The sequence below is a fragment of the Uloborus diversus genome, chromosome 7 (genome assembly GCF_026930045.1).
Source record: "Uloborus diversus isolate 005 chromosome 7, Udiv.v.3.1, whole genome shotgun sequence".
Lineage (NCBI taxonomy): Eukaryota > Metazoa > Arthropoda > Arachnida > Araneae > Uloboridae > Uloborus > Uloborus diversus.
Genome location: NC_072737.1, coordinates 98,208,360 through 98,227,150, shown reverse-complemented (window position 1 = coordinate 98,227,150; position 18,791 = coordinate 98,208,360).

The window sequence follows — 18,791 nt, the reverse complement described above, 5'->3', positions numbered from 1 at the left end:
GAGGATGTAAATACATCCCTATGTTTGTTGTCCAATAAAATTATTATTTGTCCTTCTGATTGGTAAAATGTAATGTATACCCAAATTACCTCATGTTTTTAAATCAGTAATTACATGAAAACTAATTATGTTATATGTTTCATCAATTCAATGTCAAATAAAGTAAACATATGAAATGTCTACATACCTAAACTTGAAAAACATAGAGTGGCAGGCTAATTAGCGGAACTGTTTGAAATTAGTTGGTTTGCATTGCATTGACGTCTCCAAAAAGTTGAATTTATTTTTCATCAATTTTTAAAAAGCGTGTTGGCAACCTTTTTTCACCATATATTCATAGGTAAAGATGATGATTATAACTGAATTTTCGTAGGTGTATCAAATGAATAGTTTTCATTTTATTCAATAAAACGTAACTTATACCCAAATTTCCCCAACGGACCCTACTATGTATATTGTTTTCTGAATCATGATCTATTTTTAGTTCCTTTCTTTATCACCCTTGACTCTTTTCCTCAACAGCCGACTAATTTATACGCTATTAAAAATAAAGTTCATACTGGTGATAAATTTCTTTCGCAAATTTATTGTTACTTTTTCAAACACCGTGAAATTAGTGAAATATTGAGCTGAACTAATTTCTTGGTGAAAGGTTTCAGGTTTCCTCAGTAAATTATAGCGCGCCAGAGAAAAGAAAAAAAAAAAAAAGCTTCCTCTCGTGGCTTCCCTGTGCTACCGTGTGTTCTCGAAAATAAGACTCGGTCTTGCATTAATTTTTGTTGCGAAATAAACGTTAGGGTTTACTTTGAGCGGATGGCTAAATTTTCTTAATACACAGAAGAAAACTTTGACAGATGTTGATACCAGTGAAAGAGTTACAGAAATGCTAAATTCATTATCTTACCCGCTTTGTCATCTTGGTCTCCATTGCCCTACATTACAAATAATATGACCCTACAGAAAATTCAATCTTGCATTTCTCGAGAAATTAGAAAAAATGTCAATATTTTAATTTATATACAAAAGTGTCCAAATACTGTAGGCACACCTGCGTTTTTCAACCTTTTTTGATCCGCAAAATCGTTTGAAAAAAAATTCCCGGACCGGGGAGGTTTGTTCCCCCCCCCCCCCCCCATCTTTTTTTTTCGTAAAAAAAATCTTTTGACTCGTCGAGCGTCAAGAATAAATGTTAAAAAAATATATATACAGTGGAACCAGAAAGGTCCCTCCCACACCCATCTCTTGCGTTTTCCCTCTTCTTCTTTCCCTTATTATTTTTTTTTCTGCTTTTATTGCGTTTTTCGCAAAATAATTAAATAAATTAAACTTTCGAATCGCGGGCCGTTGTGGAAAAAGTTAACGGGCTGCTGAAGGCTTTTCCTTTTTTACAAAATAAGTAAAGAAATAAATATATAAAACTTTATATTAAAGATAGGTCACAAAACTAAAGATGATTAATATAGCTATCCTCATAAATAAGTAAGCATTTGAGAAAAATCGTACACAATATGAAAATTTATTACAAAATTCATGCAAAAAACGCCGTATAATATCCTATAACAATAATTATTAATTATTTTGAAACTGATTATTTTTTTTTAATATTTTTTATCGTAGACGAGCTAAAATCTCTTAGGACAGGCAAAATTTTGCTGCGGACTGGTGCCGGTCAGCCAGACCTCTGGTTGAAAATCGCTGGTGTACACTAAAAATATATTTGTAGAAAATGTTTAGGAAACTGCGATTCCATTTTTTTTGCTTCCTTTTACAAAAAAGGCAGTATTGTATTCGCGAAAACATTTTCACTCAAAAATCGACCTTAATTTCCATTTTACTCACCCCCCGAATGAATGTTGAGATTTTTTTTAGGCTCGACTAGTGGATAAGTGCCTAAGAACGTACAGACACGCGGAATATCCATTTTGACGATTCCCGAGTAAATTACAATGAGTTTTCTCGTGACGTCTGTATGTACGTATGTGCGTATGTATGTCGCATAACTCAAGAACGGTATGTCCTAGAAAGTTGAAACTCGGTACGTAGACTTCTAGTGGGGTCTAGTTGTGCACTTCCCCTTTTGGTTGAATTCGGACGTTTCTAAAGTCTTTTGCCCCTTTTTGGTGGGAAATCATTGTTAATTTCGATGTAAACTTAAGTGGTGTTATAATTTGCCGGACACTTGGCGACATATCGTAAGTCTTTTGGTCGCCAAATTTTGTCGCCAACTTGGCAACGAATTTGGCGTTTTTTTTATTATATATATATATATATATATATATATATATATATATATATATATATATATATATATATATATATATATATATATATATATATATATATATATATATATATATATATATATATATATATATATATATATATATATATATATATATATATATATATTATTATTTTTTATTTTTTAAATTTTTAATTTTTTTTAAATCTGATTTCAATTTGAACACTCTTGGTGATATTTAGAGAGTAAACTATTGAATCACATTAAAATTGCCAGTAATGGAGAAATGACATTAAATTGGAGTAAAAGGAGGTCATGTGATGCACACATCAGCTCGTTATTTTTAAGTGCGATTGTTTTACCCTTTTCACTGTAATTTGATCACCTAAAGAAAAACCATGTTCGCCAGTAAGATGGGTGATTTAAACCTGTATGTAGTGTAAGATTAACATGAAAATTTAAGCGCAAATTCAAAAATACAAGCTTTTTAAATTTAAAATATACAGTAGTCGATTAGCCGAGGTTTCTGTTAACCGATTCGATAATGAAGTTTTTTTTTTAAAAATAATGTAAATTTAATAATGTAATGAATTTTTAATTAGAAAATCAGAATATTTTCTGGAAAAAGTTCCCAAATTCAATTAAAAGATACTTGCTACGGCAACGAAGCAAAAGTAGCAGATGGCTTTAATATCTTTTTATTTTTTCATTACTAATTTTTAAATGAATATTTATTTAGCAGGAAATTATAAATAAGAGAAACTCAGATGATAATAATTGTGAAAAATCAGACGGTGACGAGGACGACGATGATGATGATGACGCTGATGATGATGACGACGACGATGATGATGATGACAACGATCATGGCAGTGAGAATGATGTAAATAATGACAACGAGAATGACGACGATCATGACGATGAGAATGATATAAATGGTGACGAGAAAGATAATGATGAGAACGAAGATGAGGATGATGACGCTGATTTATTTGTAATTTTGCATTTTAAATTTCATAATACCATTACATGTGCTTTATTTTTTCAAATCATTAATGAAAATTTAATTTAAATCACATACACTGAAAGCGGTTAGATGATTCTGACGGATAACAGTGTAACATTAATTTTCAATGGCAGCCATTGAAAAATTATTCATGTTGCAGTAAGCAGTCAATTAGAATGGCAGATGCATGTCCAAAAGACGAAACTACTATTTTTTTCATTAAATGAGGGGGGGGGGGGGATTTCAGTACTTTAAATCACTACATTACTAAAGCTAACTTCGCAAAAAACTATTGAGCAGATTTCCACTTATACTTGCCATTCCACAAAAACTTATGTGCATTCAGTGGCGAAGGGGAGGGAGGCTACATCCCCCCCTCCTTGAGGTTCGAACTTTCACTAGATAAAATCGATACTTCTGATACTTTTAATGCTGCAATACATTTGCGAATTTAAATATGCATTAGATTTAAATATAACTACAATATATAGTGGCATATTAATAGATGAGAGGAGGGCTAGGAGACTGTAGGCCCTCCCATTCTCCCCTTTCGTCAAAACTTAACACAGATTAAATTGTGATCTGCAATGGAATGCAAAGGCTTGGAGAAAACAGTTTCGTTCTGCAATCGTTTTTTTTTTTTTTAAATGCAGCCATAAACCGCACGTTTTTAAAGCATTTTTATTCATTCAAAATAATCAAATATCAACTATCAACAGAACAATTTCATCATACAATTTAAAGGAGTTGGCTCCCTTAAACTTTATTACTTCTGGAGAAAATAGAGACTTTCTCCAGAAGCAGTTCCCTTTGCAGCCATAAACTGCACGTTTATTAGGCATTTTTATTCATTCAAAATAATTAAAAACCAACTATCAACGGAACAATTTCATCATACACGAGCTCCGAACTTGGAGTAGCCAACGTATTTCCTTCCTATCGCATGACCTCATGGTTACCACGTGACCTTCTTTAACTCAACTCCGTAAGCAGGCTTTCAGATATAGGAGGCGTTGCTTCTAGCATCGTCCAAGAGAACCTGAAATGCGTTTTAATGACTTCGATTTCGAAAACGTTCTGGAGAAGATCTCCGAACACTCACTATTTTCCTAATATTACTATAAAAGATAGAAGAAATTGTGCCTTTAAACTTCAATTTTCAAATTTAGCAGAAGAAGATATACCCAAATTCTTCTCTATACGCTAAACGTCTTTAAACACAGACAAATTTTTGCGCTTCTAAAACTTCAACTTTTTATAAATTTTCGGAGGTTTCCCCGAGCACCTCCCCCTTAGTATCAGCACAGATAGCTTTAAATTTCGTTTTAGAAATTTTTTCTGAGAATCCCCGAATATTTTTTCTTCTCATACAACCTAAAAATGACTTCTTGAAGAAAGAAACCTGATTTCTTCCAATGCTTTGCTTTAAAATATATCACGTGACTTGTGGTCCGGGTTTCGTTAATGAAAGTCTTCGCTCCCTCCATTTTATCTATTCTCAATGAGACAAACGCGTAGCTGCACAGTCAATTTTAACTTTCTTCTGCGTACCGTTTACTGGGTGCACAGACTAAAGCTGATTTGACTATAATTTTAATTTTGAAATTGATTATTAGCTAATGTATTTTTTTTTTTTTTTTTTTTTTGAAAAAAAGGAGAAAAAAAAGAATTAAAAAAAAATCTTTAATCTTTGTACACGCTGTACTTCTCCCTTTTTTTTCTATTGAAAGGAAAAGTAAAGATGGTCAGAAAAATATCCATGGGTAGGATTTGAAAATTAAAAAGACTAAAATACTCTGCTCAAACAGTCAGTCAAAATAGGTCTATAATGCATTGCCACAGTAATATCATTCATATTTTAATTCGTAAATAAATTTTTTTGTAATTAGTGCAACAGTATGGCTTTGATAACAAGACCTCTGATCTTAAATGAGTTCATTTTTGTTTAAGGAGAACTAGGGGAAACTTTTAAATAAGCACAAGGTCACAATGACTATCTCAGTATGTTATCCGCAAAGCAATCCCTCTTTGATCCTCCCTAACTAAAGAAATGGAATCATTTCGTGAAGTGAATAATACAAATAGGCGACTACAGCTCTTTTATACTTCCTTTTTCAAAAAAGGAAGTATCGTATTCGCGAAAAAATTTTCACTCAAAAATCGACCTTAATTTCCATTTTGCTCACCCCCGAATGAATGTTTTTTTTTTTTTTTCCGACTCGACCACACATGGATAAGTACCTAAGAACGTATAGACACGCGAAATATTCATTTTGACGATTCCCGAGTTAATTGCGAGTTTTCTCGTGACGTCTGTATGTGCGTATGTGTGCATGTATGGCGCATAACTCTAGAACGGTGTGTCCTAGAAAGTTGAAATTTAGTACGTAGTATCCTAGTAGGGACTAGTTGTGCACCTCCCCTTTTGGTTGCATTTGGATGTTTCTAAAGGGATCTTTTGCAACTTTTTGGGCGGAAATCATTGTTAATTTCGATGTAAACTCAAGTGGTGTTATAATTTTGGCGGACACTAGGCAATATATCGCCACTCGCCAGTCTATTGGTCGCCAAGTTTTGTCGCCAAATTGGCGACAGATTTGGCGATTTTTTTTTTATTATTTTTTTTTATAATCGGGATTCAATTTGGCCACTGTTGGTGATATTTAAGTAGAGTAGTAAACTAAGTAAGAAAGTAAAGTATTGAATCACATTAAAATTACCAATAATGATTGGGGGGGGGGGATTTGGGATGGGAAAACGACAGTAAATTGGAGCAAAAGGAAGTCATGTAAAGCACACATCAGCTCGTTTTTTTCTTCTTCTCATGCTGTTTGGAGGAAAACTCAACATATTGATGTTTTTCACGATTTTCACTTTTCGGGACTTGTGAAAATTTCATTCAAATATTAGTAAACTACACAGATTCCGATTAATGAATCAGGGAGCCCTAGGCCCGACGCATTTTTGGGGGCCCCAAAATAGTTAAATCTTACAATTTTAGCCATTTGGGTCCCCTAAAGAGCGGGGGCCATGGCCTAGTTGGCCAATTCAGTAATCAGGAAGTCGTGAAAGCATTAGTCATTTTAAAATTCTTCTTTCTTTTTAGGGAGACAGCAGCTCTTCTTCAAGTGTCAGTTTTAGTGACAGTGAAGATGATTCCGATGGTGAAAGTCAGTTCTTCTCTACCTGTGGGTCGGATTATGAAGATGAAGTTTTCTCTACTGAAGCCCTACTGGGAGATCAACATCTACTGAATGTAAATCCTTAAGGACCACAAGAACCTTTCGACTGTGCAAATCTGAGTGACTTACTGTTTTCATTGGAATATGATATCAGTTAGAAACTGTTGATGTGCTAATTTTAATCATGGAAAATGAGCGCTACAAATGCTGTTCGTTTGTTAAAGCTTTTAAGTTTGTTCAAGGGTCCAAAAATATATGTTAAGAAATTTGAATTAAAAGGTTATTAAAAAATGGAGTGTTTGTTAATATCCCAATTTGTATATGCTGTGGGCTATAATCTGGGGGCAGGGAAACAGCAGTATCTGCAGAAATGTGTTTCCGAGCTATTTGAAGAAACGCGTTTTGTGTGTGTGTGTGTGTGTGTTTGTTGCGCGCCAAACATACAATATGGAAATACTGTTGTCTGTCTTCCTTATGGTCTCGCGAATTTTCGCATGCGTCAGGTCTGCTTTAATGAAAAGTAAAAAATAAATAATGTTAGCTTTTATGACAGACATTTTAATATTTAAATTTAAAAAAAAAAACCTTTAAAATTACAATTTCTATTACTTTTTACTTCCTTTTACAAAAAAAAAAGAGAAGTATTGTACTCGCGAAAAAATTTTCACTCAAAATTCGGCCTTAATTTCCATTTTGCTCACCCCCGAATGAATGTTGACTTTTTTTTTTTTTTTTAGACTCGACCCACACATGAATAAGTGCCTAAGAACGTATAGACACGCGAAATATTCATTTTGACGATTCCCGAATTAATTACAACGAGTTTTCTCGTGACGTCTGTATGTGTGTATGTATGTCGCATAACTCAAGAACGGTATGTCCTAGAAAGTTGAAAGTTGTTGCGTAGATTCCTAGAACTAGTGGGGTCTAGTTGTGCACCTCCCTTTTTGATTGCATTCGGGTGTTTCTAAAGGGATCTTTTGCCCCTTTTGGAGGGGGGAGGAATCATTGTTAATTTCAATGTATACTCAAGTGGTGTTATAATTTGGCGGACACTTACCGGCCGTCTTTAGGTCGCCAAGTTTTGTCACCAACTTGGCGACAAATTTGGCGGGTTTTTTTAAAATCTGGTTTCAATTTGGCCACTGATGGTGATATTTAGAAAGTAAAATATATTGAATCACATTAAAATTGCCAATAATGGGAAAATGACATTAAAATTGGAGTAAAAAGAAGTCATGTGATGCACACATCAGCTCGTTATTTATGAATTTTATTATTATTTTTTTGGTAGTTTACATGTGTGGTCACTTAGGGCTGGGCGATATCGGAATTTTTAATACTGCGATATATCGCTCTCCAAATATCGATATTTTTGATACATCGATATATTTTGCTTGTTAAAATCAACATTTTATGGTGGGGGTGGGGGGAGAGGTTGCAAAGCATATAAATGCAATCTCTGTTATCTAAGTAAGTATCTGCAACAGAGAAAAGCCATCGGCCATCTTGGTGAATAAATATTTCAGCAGTTTATTCTTATAATAGCTACAGCCAGGATGTTAATGCTTGTGAGCTGGGGGGGGGGGGGGGGATCATGAGGCAGATTATACCATTGAAACTTTTGGAGTCATTACTTTAAAAGAATTTGTCTCTTTTTTAGTAGATCACAATTCTGGGGAGAGAAGGGGGCTTTGTAAAATTGAGGGCTGCCATCGCAATTGGGGGGAATTCGCACCCCTAGTTACATCACATCTTCATATTAAGATCTGCAACAGAAAAACGCAATCCGACATATAGATAATTAAATATTTCATTTGATTTATTCGAACAATAATAGCGAAAGCACAACGTGAACCTCAGTATGATCTAAACCCTAAACGCTTGCATTTCTTTCTTCTTTTTTAACTTGAAAAGTTTTACATTCCATTCAAAAGGTTATGTAATTTACAATATTTAAAGCTGTACCGACTGAAATAATATTTTGGAAAAACTGTGGCGGTAGAACCGCTGAATGATCTACCGAATGCAAAGCATTAATAGTGCTTATTGTAAGGAGGTAATGATGAATTTGCGTATGTTATTGGCGATTGTGTTTTAGTAATGTAATTTCCCTCTACAAAAAATTCGTTCTTGTTTAGTTTACAAGAACCTATTAAGCATTATTTCAGAACATAAAATCTGATATATATTCTACATTATGAAAGAAGTTGTGGAGAGTTTTTTAATTCTTGTTGCAATAAACCGCGTAGTAAACAGGTTTTAATCCAAAAGGAACAAACAAGGTTTGATTAAAGAGAACCTGTAAAATGAAAGAATACTTTGGTTACTTGTGCAGCCAGAATTATCTTTCTAAGGGAAGGGGGGGCAGCAATACTTACAGGTGCATAAACGCCATACTGGGATCGACAATTTGTCGTAAAACTAAAGGTTGTGAGGGGTTGAATCCCCCCCCCCACACATAGGTAAGATTAAAAGCCCTCCCTTTATGAAAATCTGGACACGGCCTGGCCACTTGGTGGTAAAGGGGGGGGGGGGCAATTCTAGCTATATCATCTGTTTATTAACATCTACAAACATAGAAAAAGCCATCGAACAGCTTGTAAGGTAAATATTTCAGAAATTCTATGCGAATAATAATAGCAAAAGTAGGGGTCCCTTGTAGGGGGGGGGGGGGTCATGAAGCAGACAATGCTATTAAAATTTTTTACAGAAGTTTTTTATAAGGATTATACTTTCTTCAATAGATGATTGTGTTTTTTTTTCTCTTTTTTGTTTTTTTTTGGGGGGGGGGCGCGTTAAAATTGAGGGAACGCACTTGGGGACGGAAACAGGCACCCCCAAGCTACATCATATATATTGTAAAGTCCTGCAATACAAAAAAAGTCTTTGAACATCTGGATAGGCAAATATTCCGTCAATTTAGCCGAATAATAGCTACAGCAGGGTACCCATTTGGGAGAGGGCGGGGGAGGAAGGACCGGATTACTAAATAGGCAAAGTAGGCAGCTTCCTAGGGGCCCCGGAAAATTCTTAAAGTTGAAAATATGTAAGAAAAAGTTATCTTTTCGAAAAAAAATGGGACCCCCTTCTTTTTCTTTCTATCTCATCTTTTTATTGCTGTGAAACAGGGACCGATTTAGACATTGGGATCCGGGGCACACAACAACTATGGGGCTCCGACCGAATAGAGGTCATTTATTCATTTTTCGTAGGTCATCGAGACCATGGTCTTTTGTTTTAAGCTGCTAGAGGGCAGACAGTGGCAGATTTATTCTATCTCAAAATGTCGCAAATGGGAGAGCCCCAACTACCGGAGGGCCCCGAGAGGGATTTAAAATTGAACATGATAAAAACATTTACGTTAGACAAGTTCGACCAAAAAGTGTCATATATACCCCAGAAGAATTGTTTGCTTTCAAACGTTTAGTGATAATTTTTACTTTCTTCTTATATATTATATATAGAAGAAAGTATTGGATTCGTGCAAATTTTCGAATTTCGAATTTTGACGGATTCGAACGTTTTGAGGTGTGTTGAGTCCATTTCGATTATTTTTGGAAAATGTCTGTCTGTCTGTGTGTATGTGTGTGTGTCACGTCTGTGTGTGACCAGTTTTTTGTGGCCGCTCTACAGCAAAAACTACCGCATGAAATCGAACGAAATTTGGTACACATATGTGCCCCTATGTGAACTTGTGCTCATTGGTTTTTGGCGCGAATTCCTCCAAGGGGGGGTGTAGCAATGGGACGTTTTTTGAGTTACGCGTGCTTGCTATTCCTCAGGAAGTAACTGGCGGAATCAAACAAAATTTGGTCCATATGTTGCCATCAACAGGAACTGGTGCTGATTCAATTTTGGTGTCAATAACTCAAACGGGGGTTGAGCTATAGAACGTTTTTTGTCGTCAATTGTGACTGCTGTATCTCAAGAAATAATGAACGGAATGAAAGAAAAATTAATCGGCAAGTAACCCTTAGTGGGTATAAGAGCTGATTTTATTTTGGTGTCAACAGCTAGAAAGGGAGTAGCGCAATCGCCCGTTCTTTTTTTTCATCGTGAGTACCCTATCTCAAGAAGTAATACTACGTTCTGGTTGAAATTTGGAACATATGTTAATCCATATGTAAACAGGCTTTGGTTCAATTTTGACGCCAATCGCTCCAAGAGGTGTTGATTTTTTTTACTTTCTTCTATATCTAATATATAGAAGAAAGTATTGGATTCGTGCAAATTTTCGAATTTCGAATTTTGACGGATTCGAACGTTTTGAGGTGTGCTGAGTCCATTTCGACCATTTTTGGAAAATGTCTGTCTGTCTGTGTGTGTGTGTATGTATGTGTGTGTGTGTGTGTGTGTGTGTGTGTATGTATGTGTGTCACGTCTGTGTGTGACCAGTTTTTTGTGGCCGCTCTACAACAAAAACTACCGCATGAAATCGAACGAAATTTAGTACACATATGTGCCCCTATGTGAACTTGTGCCCATTAGTTTTTGGCGCGAATTCCTCCAAGGGGGGTGGAGCAATGGGACGTTTTTCGAGTTACGCGTGCTTGCTATTCCTCAGGAAGTTACTGGCGGAATCAAACAAAATTTGGTCCATATGTTGGTATTAACAGGAACAGGTGCTGATTCAATTTTGGTGTCAATAACTCAAACGGGGGTTGAGCTATAGAACGTTTTTTGTCGTCAATTGTGACTGCTGTATCTCAAGAAATAATGAACGGAATGAAAGAAAAATTTATCGGCAAGTAGCCCTTAGTGGGTATAAGAACTGATTTTATTTTTGTGTCAACAGCTAAAAAGGAGGTAGCGCAATCACCCGTTCTTTTTTTCCATTTTGAGTGCCCTATCTCAAGAAGTAATGCTACGTTCTGGTTGAAATTTGGAATATATGTGAATCCATATGTAAACAGGCTTTGGTTCTATTTTGACGCCGATCGCTCCAAGAGGTGTTGATTTTTTTTTTTTTTTTTGCGAATAAAAATATTTTTATTAATGCAACAATAAGAAAGATAAATCGTAATAGATTGTCGTCTGCGTATTTCTCGTGATTTTAATTGTATGGAAATGATAGGAAATATTATCTCAATGATTTAAAATTTTTAACTGTTGCCATCTTATGTTTGTTAACAAATAAAATATTTGTAATTAATTCAAACAAGGCTTTTGAAATAACTTTCAATTTTCGCTCTTTGCTTTGCTTTTGCAATAATTCAGACATTGGGATAGTCGTCAAGTTTTTGCATGTGTCATTTTGTTTTTGTTGGGAATATTGCTTCCTCGTCAAGCATGGGGAGGGATCAGAAAAAAAAAAAAAAAAAAAAGAAAAATATAGAAGAAAGTTTCGTGATGGCCACAACATACTAGTTTTTTTTTGCGAATAAAAATACGTTCGGATAAATCTGCAACGGTCTACTCTGACGTCACAAGAATGGGTGGAGCTACGTAACCTTCTGACGTCACATCGTTTCTTTTGCTAGTTGATTTTCGCGTTTGATAATTTTTTTTTTTCTCTTTTCGATCTTATTTCTTTTATTTATTTATTTATCTTTTTTATCTTTATTTCTTTTTTGTTATTGTTATAAAACAGAAAGGGAGTTTATTTTTTAAAGCAATAACGGTTTTACTTCATATTTAATTAGAATATTATTTGTTTTTAAGATATAAATTTGGCATTTTAAAAGATACGATTATTTTTTTCGAAAAATGGGAGGGGGTGGAGGAGGTATCAACATTAATTTTTCAAAATATTTACCAAAATATGTTTTACTTTAGCTATTTAAGGGAAACATTTTGTGGGGAAAAAAAAGGTTTTAAGTTTCTGTAAAATAAAACGGTATACGAAAAAAGAATGGTAAAAAAGTACGAATTTTTTTGTTACGAAATAATTTAATTGCTTTGAGCCGAGAAATAACAGGAAATATCTAACGTTTATTAGCACAAATAAATAGTTTGTTGAATACACGTGTTTCGGGGTTTCCAGGAAGTCCTTTTTCAATTCAAAGTTGTGAACTCTTGGATGTAAAGACATTCGGTAAAAATCTGTTTTTTTTTCTTTGTACTAAAAAAATTGGTTATTTCTTGTTAATATTATTATTAAAGTTTAATATAGGGGTGGCGATTGTCAAAATAAGTTTATCAAGTTGTTCAACCATTATATTTTTACTAGCATTTCCGTACCCGGTATTGCTTGGGTAATGGAATTAGCAGGGGTTAACAGTGCTTGGTGCACAATCCCCTATAATAATTACTTATTACTTATAATCTTTTCTAATTTTGGGAGGATCCCGGGGCCCCTGAACTCCTTATATATATGCTCTTGTCCTTAACCGATCTTTAACTGTTATTAACGATCCTTTTAAAGTATTGATTATCTTTGCAAACACAGGCCATCCACATTTTATTGTTATACCTATGTTTAAGCAAGAACTTCTTTGCATACAGCATTTTTAGTTTCTTTCTGGTGCTAAAATTATTAAGCTGCTTGATGAACTGACTTTGGAGCAAGCTACATAAAATTGGCCGTGTGAAAATAAGTCTTCTCTTAAATCGATCCCTGCTACTTTTAATCTCTGTCCTTGTGACTTATTAACGGTTATTGCAAAGCAAACTTTTACAGGAAACTGACTCTTCTAAATTCAAAAGGATAGTGCGCCTGTGATGATGTTCTTAAAAACTTCGCTTCTAGTTTTGAAAATATTAAAGCAAAAGACAGAAACATTATTATTTGACTTGAGAGAAGCCTCGAAGAATCACGTGAGAAACAAAAACAATATCAAATTTAAAATACACTATCGGCCAAAAGTTGAGATGAAGTACTGAATAATGGTTTAAATGGAGGAAAGCCTCCGAAAATAAGGGATTTAAATTTCAACGACAGGTTTTAATTTCACAGAAATTAAGGGGTTTTAATTAATTTCTCCTAAACTAATTGATAGTTCGAAAAATCCTTTCTTAGTGGATACTTTCGTAATCATGTGGACATGCCTGCCAAATTTCAAGTCTGAGGTTTCAGCAGTATTGGCTATGCGTTGATATATATATATATATATATATATATGTATATATATTATTCAGGACATTGATTTTTATATATTACTAGTGATACCCGCACGGCTTTGCCCGTAATAGAAAAATCAAAAGGTCTTTTGGTTCGCCTGTATATTTACAAATAATGTATGGTGAATTTTCTCGCCAGTTGGCTTGTACTCATCTTACGGTTCCACGTTATGATAATTTCGTATCTCGCCAATTGGCTTGTGCCCATGTTACGGTTCCACGTTATGATAATTTCGTAACTTACTCGTCCATCTTATGATATTTTTTTCTTAAAATTGGAATAGAAAAAGAACCACATCGAATTTTCGAAAAATCGCTTCGAGGTGCACACTCCCATGCTACAAACTAACTTTGTGCCACATTTCATGAAAATCGGCCGAACGGTCTAGGCGCTATGCGCGTCACAGACAGCCTACAGACATCCAGACATCCTCCGGACTGAGAGACTTTCAGCTTTATCATTAGTAAAGATAAAATTGGAATAGAAAAAAAACCACATCGAATTTTCGAAAAATCGCTTCGAAGTGCACACCCCCATGCTACAAACTAACTTTGTGCCAAATTTCATGAAAATCGGCCGAACGATCTAGGCGGTATGCGCGTCACAAACATCCTACAGACATCCAGACATCCTCCGGACAGAGAGACTTTCAGCTTTATTATTAGTAAAGAAGATTTTAGCTATTAAATAAAATTTAATAGCTAAATGGGATAATTTAATAGCTAAGTTTATGGGAAACAATAGGCTTTAAGAGTCCGTGAAATAAAACGGCTGACAAAAAAACAATGTAAATAGAAGAGCGGGATCGGGAGGGGGGGGGGGCAATATTGTTATACAAAATCCAAATTATTTCTAATGAGGAATGAGAGGAAACAGAGGTATGGATTGAAATTAAAAATATACATAACTAGAGTTTAGTGCATTTGTACTCAGGCATCCTAACTCCTTTAAATGACTGCTTTTGACAAAGTCGGTTTTATTTTCGGTTTTACTTTGTATCATTTTATGGAATAAACTAGGATGACTTGAATAAGAGTCCCCTGCTCGTTTCGCTACGCCGCAGACCCGGGTTCTATGCTAAGGTTGGGCACGGTCAACTCGGCCTTTCATTTCTTCAGTGGGTCGATAAAACGAGTACCAAGCGTGCTTGGAATCTAAACACTAGGGGCTCCGCGTTCGGTCTTTTTATTATTATTATTATTATTATTATTCATAGGGGAGAAAAAACGTAAAATTTGCTGATCCGTAAAAGGTAGGTTATTTTGTAAAAATTTTATTGTGGGAGCCCCTTTGTTGTGGTGGCCTTGGAGCAGTAGCCCCGCCTGCCCTCCCCTAAATCCGGCCCTAAGCCTGCGCACAACTACATGCCTGCAGATAGACTTACACGCACACGCCTACATACACACACAAACTCGTAATTGCGAAAGACATAGTCAAAATTAAAATTTATTTTTATTTATTTATTGATTTTCCAATTTTTTTTAAAAAATGTGTGAATAATTATTTATTCATTTAATTTATATCTTAAAGCGACTTCTAAGATGTATTTCTATTTAATTATTCAGTTCAAAAGTTACATTTTTCTGATCAGTTTTTCTGCTGTTTTGTATTTGCCCTTTGCTTAAAATGCAGTTATTTTTACTTTCTTTCTTATTTAGTTTTAATAATCATTAAAAACGTGCTTAAAATATTTTAAAAGTATTAAAAAGTTTTTGTTTTTAAATTATTGTAATTTTATTTTTTAAAGTCGACGGCAGGGAGGGGGGACCTTCTTGCCAATTCAGGTAAACATAAGCGATGGAATAATACTAATCGTGATGTATTTTGCAGTTCTTAAAGATATTTTGTAATTTTTCAATATGTTTAACTAATTCAATTTAGTTTTATAAATCAAGGATTGAAGAATGCTCCTAAAAATAATATAAACACCTAAATATAAAAGAAAATCTAGTGATTTATGTTTAAATTTCTTATAAATAACTAGTAAAAAAATTAATATAAAAAAAAATGTCTTTTGAAATTTGTTTTTTGATTTTTTCAAAACCCGTGAAGTAAGAAATCCTCCTTTCACCCCCCCCCCCCCTCCTTGTCGGCATCCATGTGCACATCTCTTATTTCCTGTGGAAATAGTAGGTGTCACATCATTGTCGTATCATTAAAATTACAAAAGTATAAGAAAAAGAAGGAAAAGAATGAGTAAAAAAAAATAGCGAGAATAAAACAACGTAAATTCGCTTATTACAGACCGGCTGAAGAAAACGTAGTTCCACCACTGAGTTCCACCCATTCCGATGACATCAGAAGGCAACGTAGCTGTGACGTCAGTGGTAGACCGTTGCAGATTTATCCGAACGTATAAAAATAGCTTTATTAATGCAACAATAAGAAAGATAAATCGTAATAGATTGTCGTCTGCGTATTTCTCGTGATTTTAATTGTATGGAAATGATCGGAAATATTATCTCAATAATTTAAAATTTTTAACTGTTGCCATCTTATGTTTGTTAACAAATAAAATATTTATAATTAATTCAAGCAAGGCTTTTAAAATAACTTTCAATTTTCGCTCTTTGCTTTGCTTTTGCAATAATTCAAACATTTGGATGGTCATCTAGTTTTTGCATGAGTAATTTTGTTTTTGTTGGGAATATTGCATATTGTCAAGCATGGGGAGTTATCAGAAAAAAAAAAGAAAAATATAGAAGAAAGTTTCGTGATGGCCACAACATACTAGTTTTTTTTTGTAATGCTTTGCGTGTACATATTTGTCATTTATAGTACTGTTTCAGTTTCTTAAATATAAACAAATAATACAAAACTATTGTAAGTTTTCCTATTTAAATTTGAAAAAGGTTGTGCAGAAGTGCAGTGCACAAGGTATATAGTATTGGGGCTACACACTAGGGTGGTTCGAAATAATTGATTTTTTTATTTCGGAATCGCGTTACCTTTCAAAAGTTTCAGTTTGATATCCTCAATTGGCGAAAAATTAAAAAAAAAAAAAAACTGATTTAACATCTTCAGTTCGTGCATGAGGCTGAAAATTTGAATAAATATGTTAAAAATTGGATTTTTCAAAAAAATTTTAATTATTTTTTTTTCTTATTTTTATAGTGTAACAACCAGGAGTTATCAGTATTTAGTGTAGTTTTAACTTAAAATGTTTTTAATAGTTTTTACATAAGATCTTAAGTTGCGCATACGTATAAATTTCAAATTTTAGCCCAATTCAAGGCGTATGCGCTAACTAAAAATCTTATGTGAAAACATCATTTTAGGTTCGCACTACGCAATATACAAATAATTTTGTTGCACTGTAAAAATTAGAAAAAAAAAATAATTTAAAAATTTTTGAAAAATTTAATTTTTAACATATTTTTTCAAATTTTCAGCCTTATGCGCGAACTGAAGATATCGACCAACCTCTCATTGATTTAAGGTATTAAGCAAACACCTTGAAATAGCCTGCCTCCTTTTGGAAACGACTGTTTTTTGTTTTTTTTAAAGCGAGGAAAAAATAAAAATCTCCCGTTCCCGTCACTTGGTTTTTTTTCCAATCAGGTCCAAATATACGAAAATTGCCTTTCCATACAGGAAGTGATCGTGAAATCTTTTCGGAAAACAGTGCTGATACTTTGCTCATGGGACTTCCCGTGCGGTCTGAGAGAGATCGGGAAACAAGTTAATCAAAAATTTTAGATGTCACTAATTTACTCTACTATCCATATCCCTGATCCGAGGTATGACACATGAGAGAAAAGAACGCACAGCCCCTCAGAAGGTGCTTTGTTAACGACAACGTGTTATCGGTTATTAGTCCTCCTATAGATATTTCTTAGAAAATAGGAAAATAGTCAATTCACATGAGCGATCAGTGGTTGTGTATAGGGGTGTAAATAATAAGTGACCCCGACAACTTTTTCTCATGAAAAGTGTTCTTCCAAAAGACCAAAACAACTTTTAATTTCGGCAAGTGTCTTTAGCGACACAGCCGAAAGCGCTCGTGTTTCCGCAAATACATGTGTTCATAGTTCTCTTTGATGACCCGCGTATGCTTTATATTGTTCCACACTCCTTTTCTGAGAACTAACACCCTTTTTCTGCTTTTTTCTGTAGGAGCTCTATGGTCAGACGTCTGCAAACCATTTCTTTTCTTTTTATCATTACCGCACCATGCCCCGCACACATGTTTAACGTTATTAGTGAATATTTTTGAACAACCTCTGATGAACGACCACTTTTCACCAGAATGAAAGGTGTGGTTTTTATTCATATTTTATATTAGTATTGAAGTGGTTTTTTTTTTTTTTTTTGCTTTAAAAATGAAGCATCAAAATATCAACGACATTGAAACACTTTTCTAAGAAGCAAGAAGTTTCCAATGACAAAGGTAATAAAACAATAAATGAAACCCTCTATGTATAATGGATTTCTGCTGCAGGCATATTGTTTGCAACAAGATATTAAAATTTTCACCGATACTTACTGAATGAAAAAGCAGGGGCGGGTACAGAAATAGTTTTTCGGAGAGGCATGAAAAAGTCAAAAGTGCCTCCTCCCTCTATAATGTTTTTGTTTAAAAGTTTTTGTGAGGTTCCTTTAAAATGCTTTAAAAAGAAGCTTTGAAATCGAATAATTTACTTTAAAACAGATAAATATGTTCTAATTTACTTCGAATGCGGTGGTAAAATACCTTTTTTAAAAAACATTTTAAGCCCTTAAATAGTAAACCTTACATGGTTTACACCAAAATGGTATAGTAATGCTCTGTATTACTTTGAAACATTGTTATAATAATTAAAACAAGAGGGTATTAAAACCAAAATTCCCTTTTTTATATCAAAGAAAAATTATAGAACGAATCGTGAGATTATGTACCTTTGAATTCAAAATTTGCGTGACTGGTGAAAATTGCTTCTACGTTTGAACGAAGTCATTGCTTGTTTGGTGATATTTTGATAGTTGACATTTTATCCCTATCCCCAGTAGGTAGCGTTCATTGTTGACCGTTTTAGTTGTCGGATCGAGTCCAGCCTTGTCAAAATAAGGCCTTTCCCCGCATGTTAAAGATTAAACATTACCAAAACATATTAAAAAAATTACCATGCCGTGACGCGAGTTTCATTGTTGAAACACGCGGGTTACTCGATTATCGGCTATTATTTATATGAGAATATGTTTTATGTGTGTGTATTTTTCGTTTTTTAGTTTTTACTTATGTTTTGAAGAAGTAAATTAAAATCTAGTTAATGGTGTAGTTAAGTTATTTTCATCTCTTCGGGAGGGGAATGGTTCCTC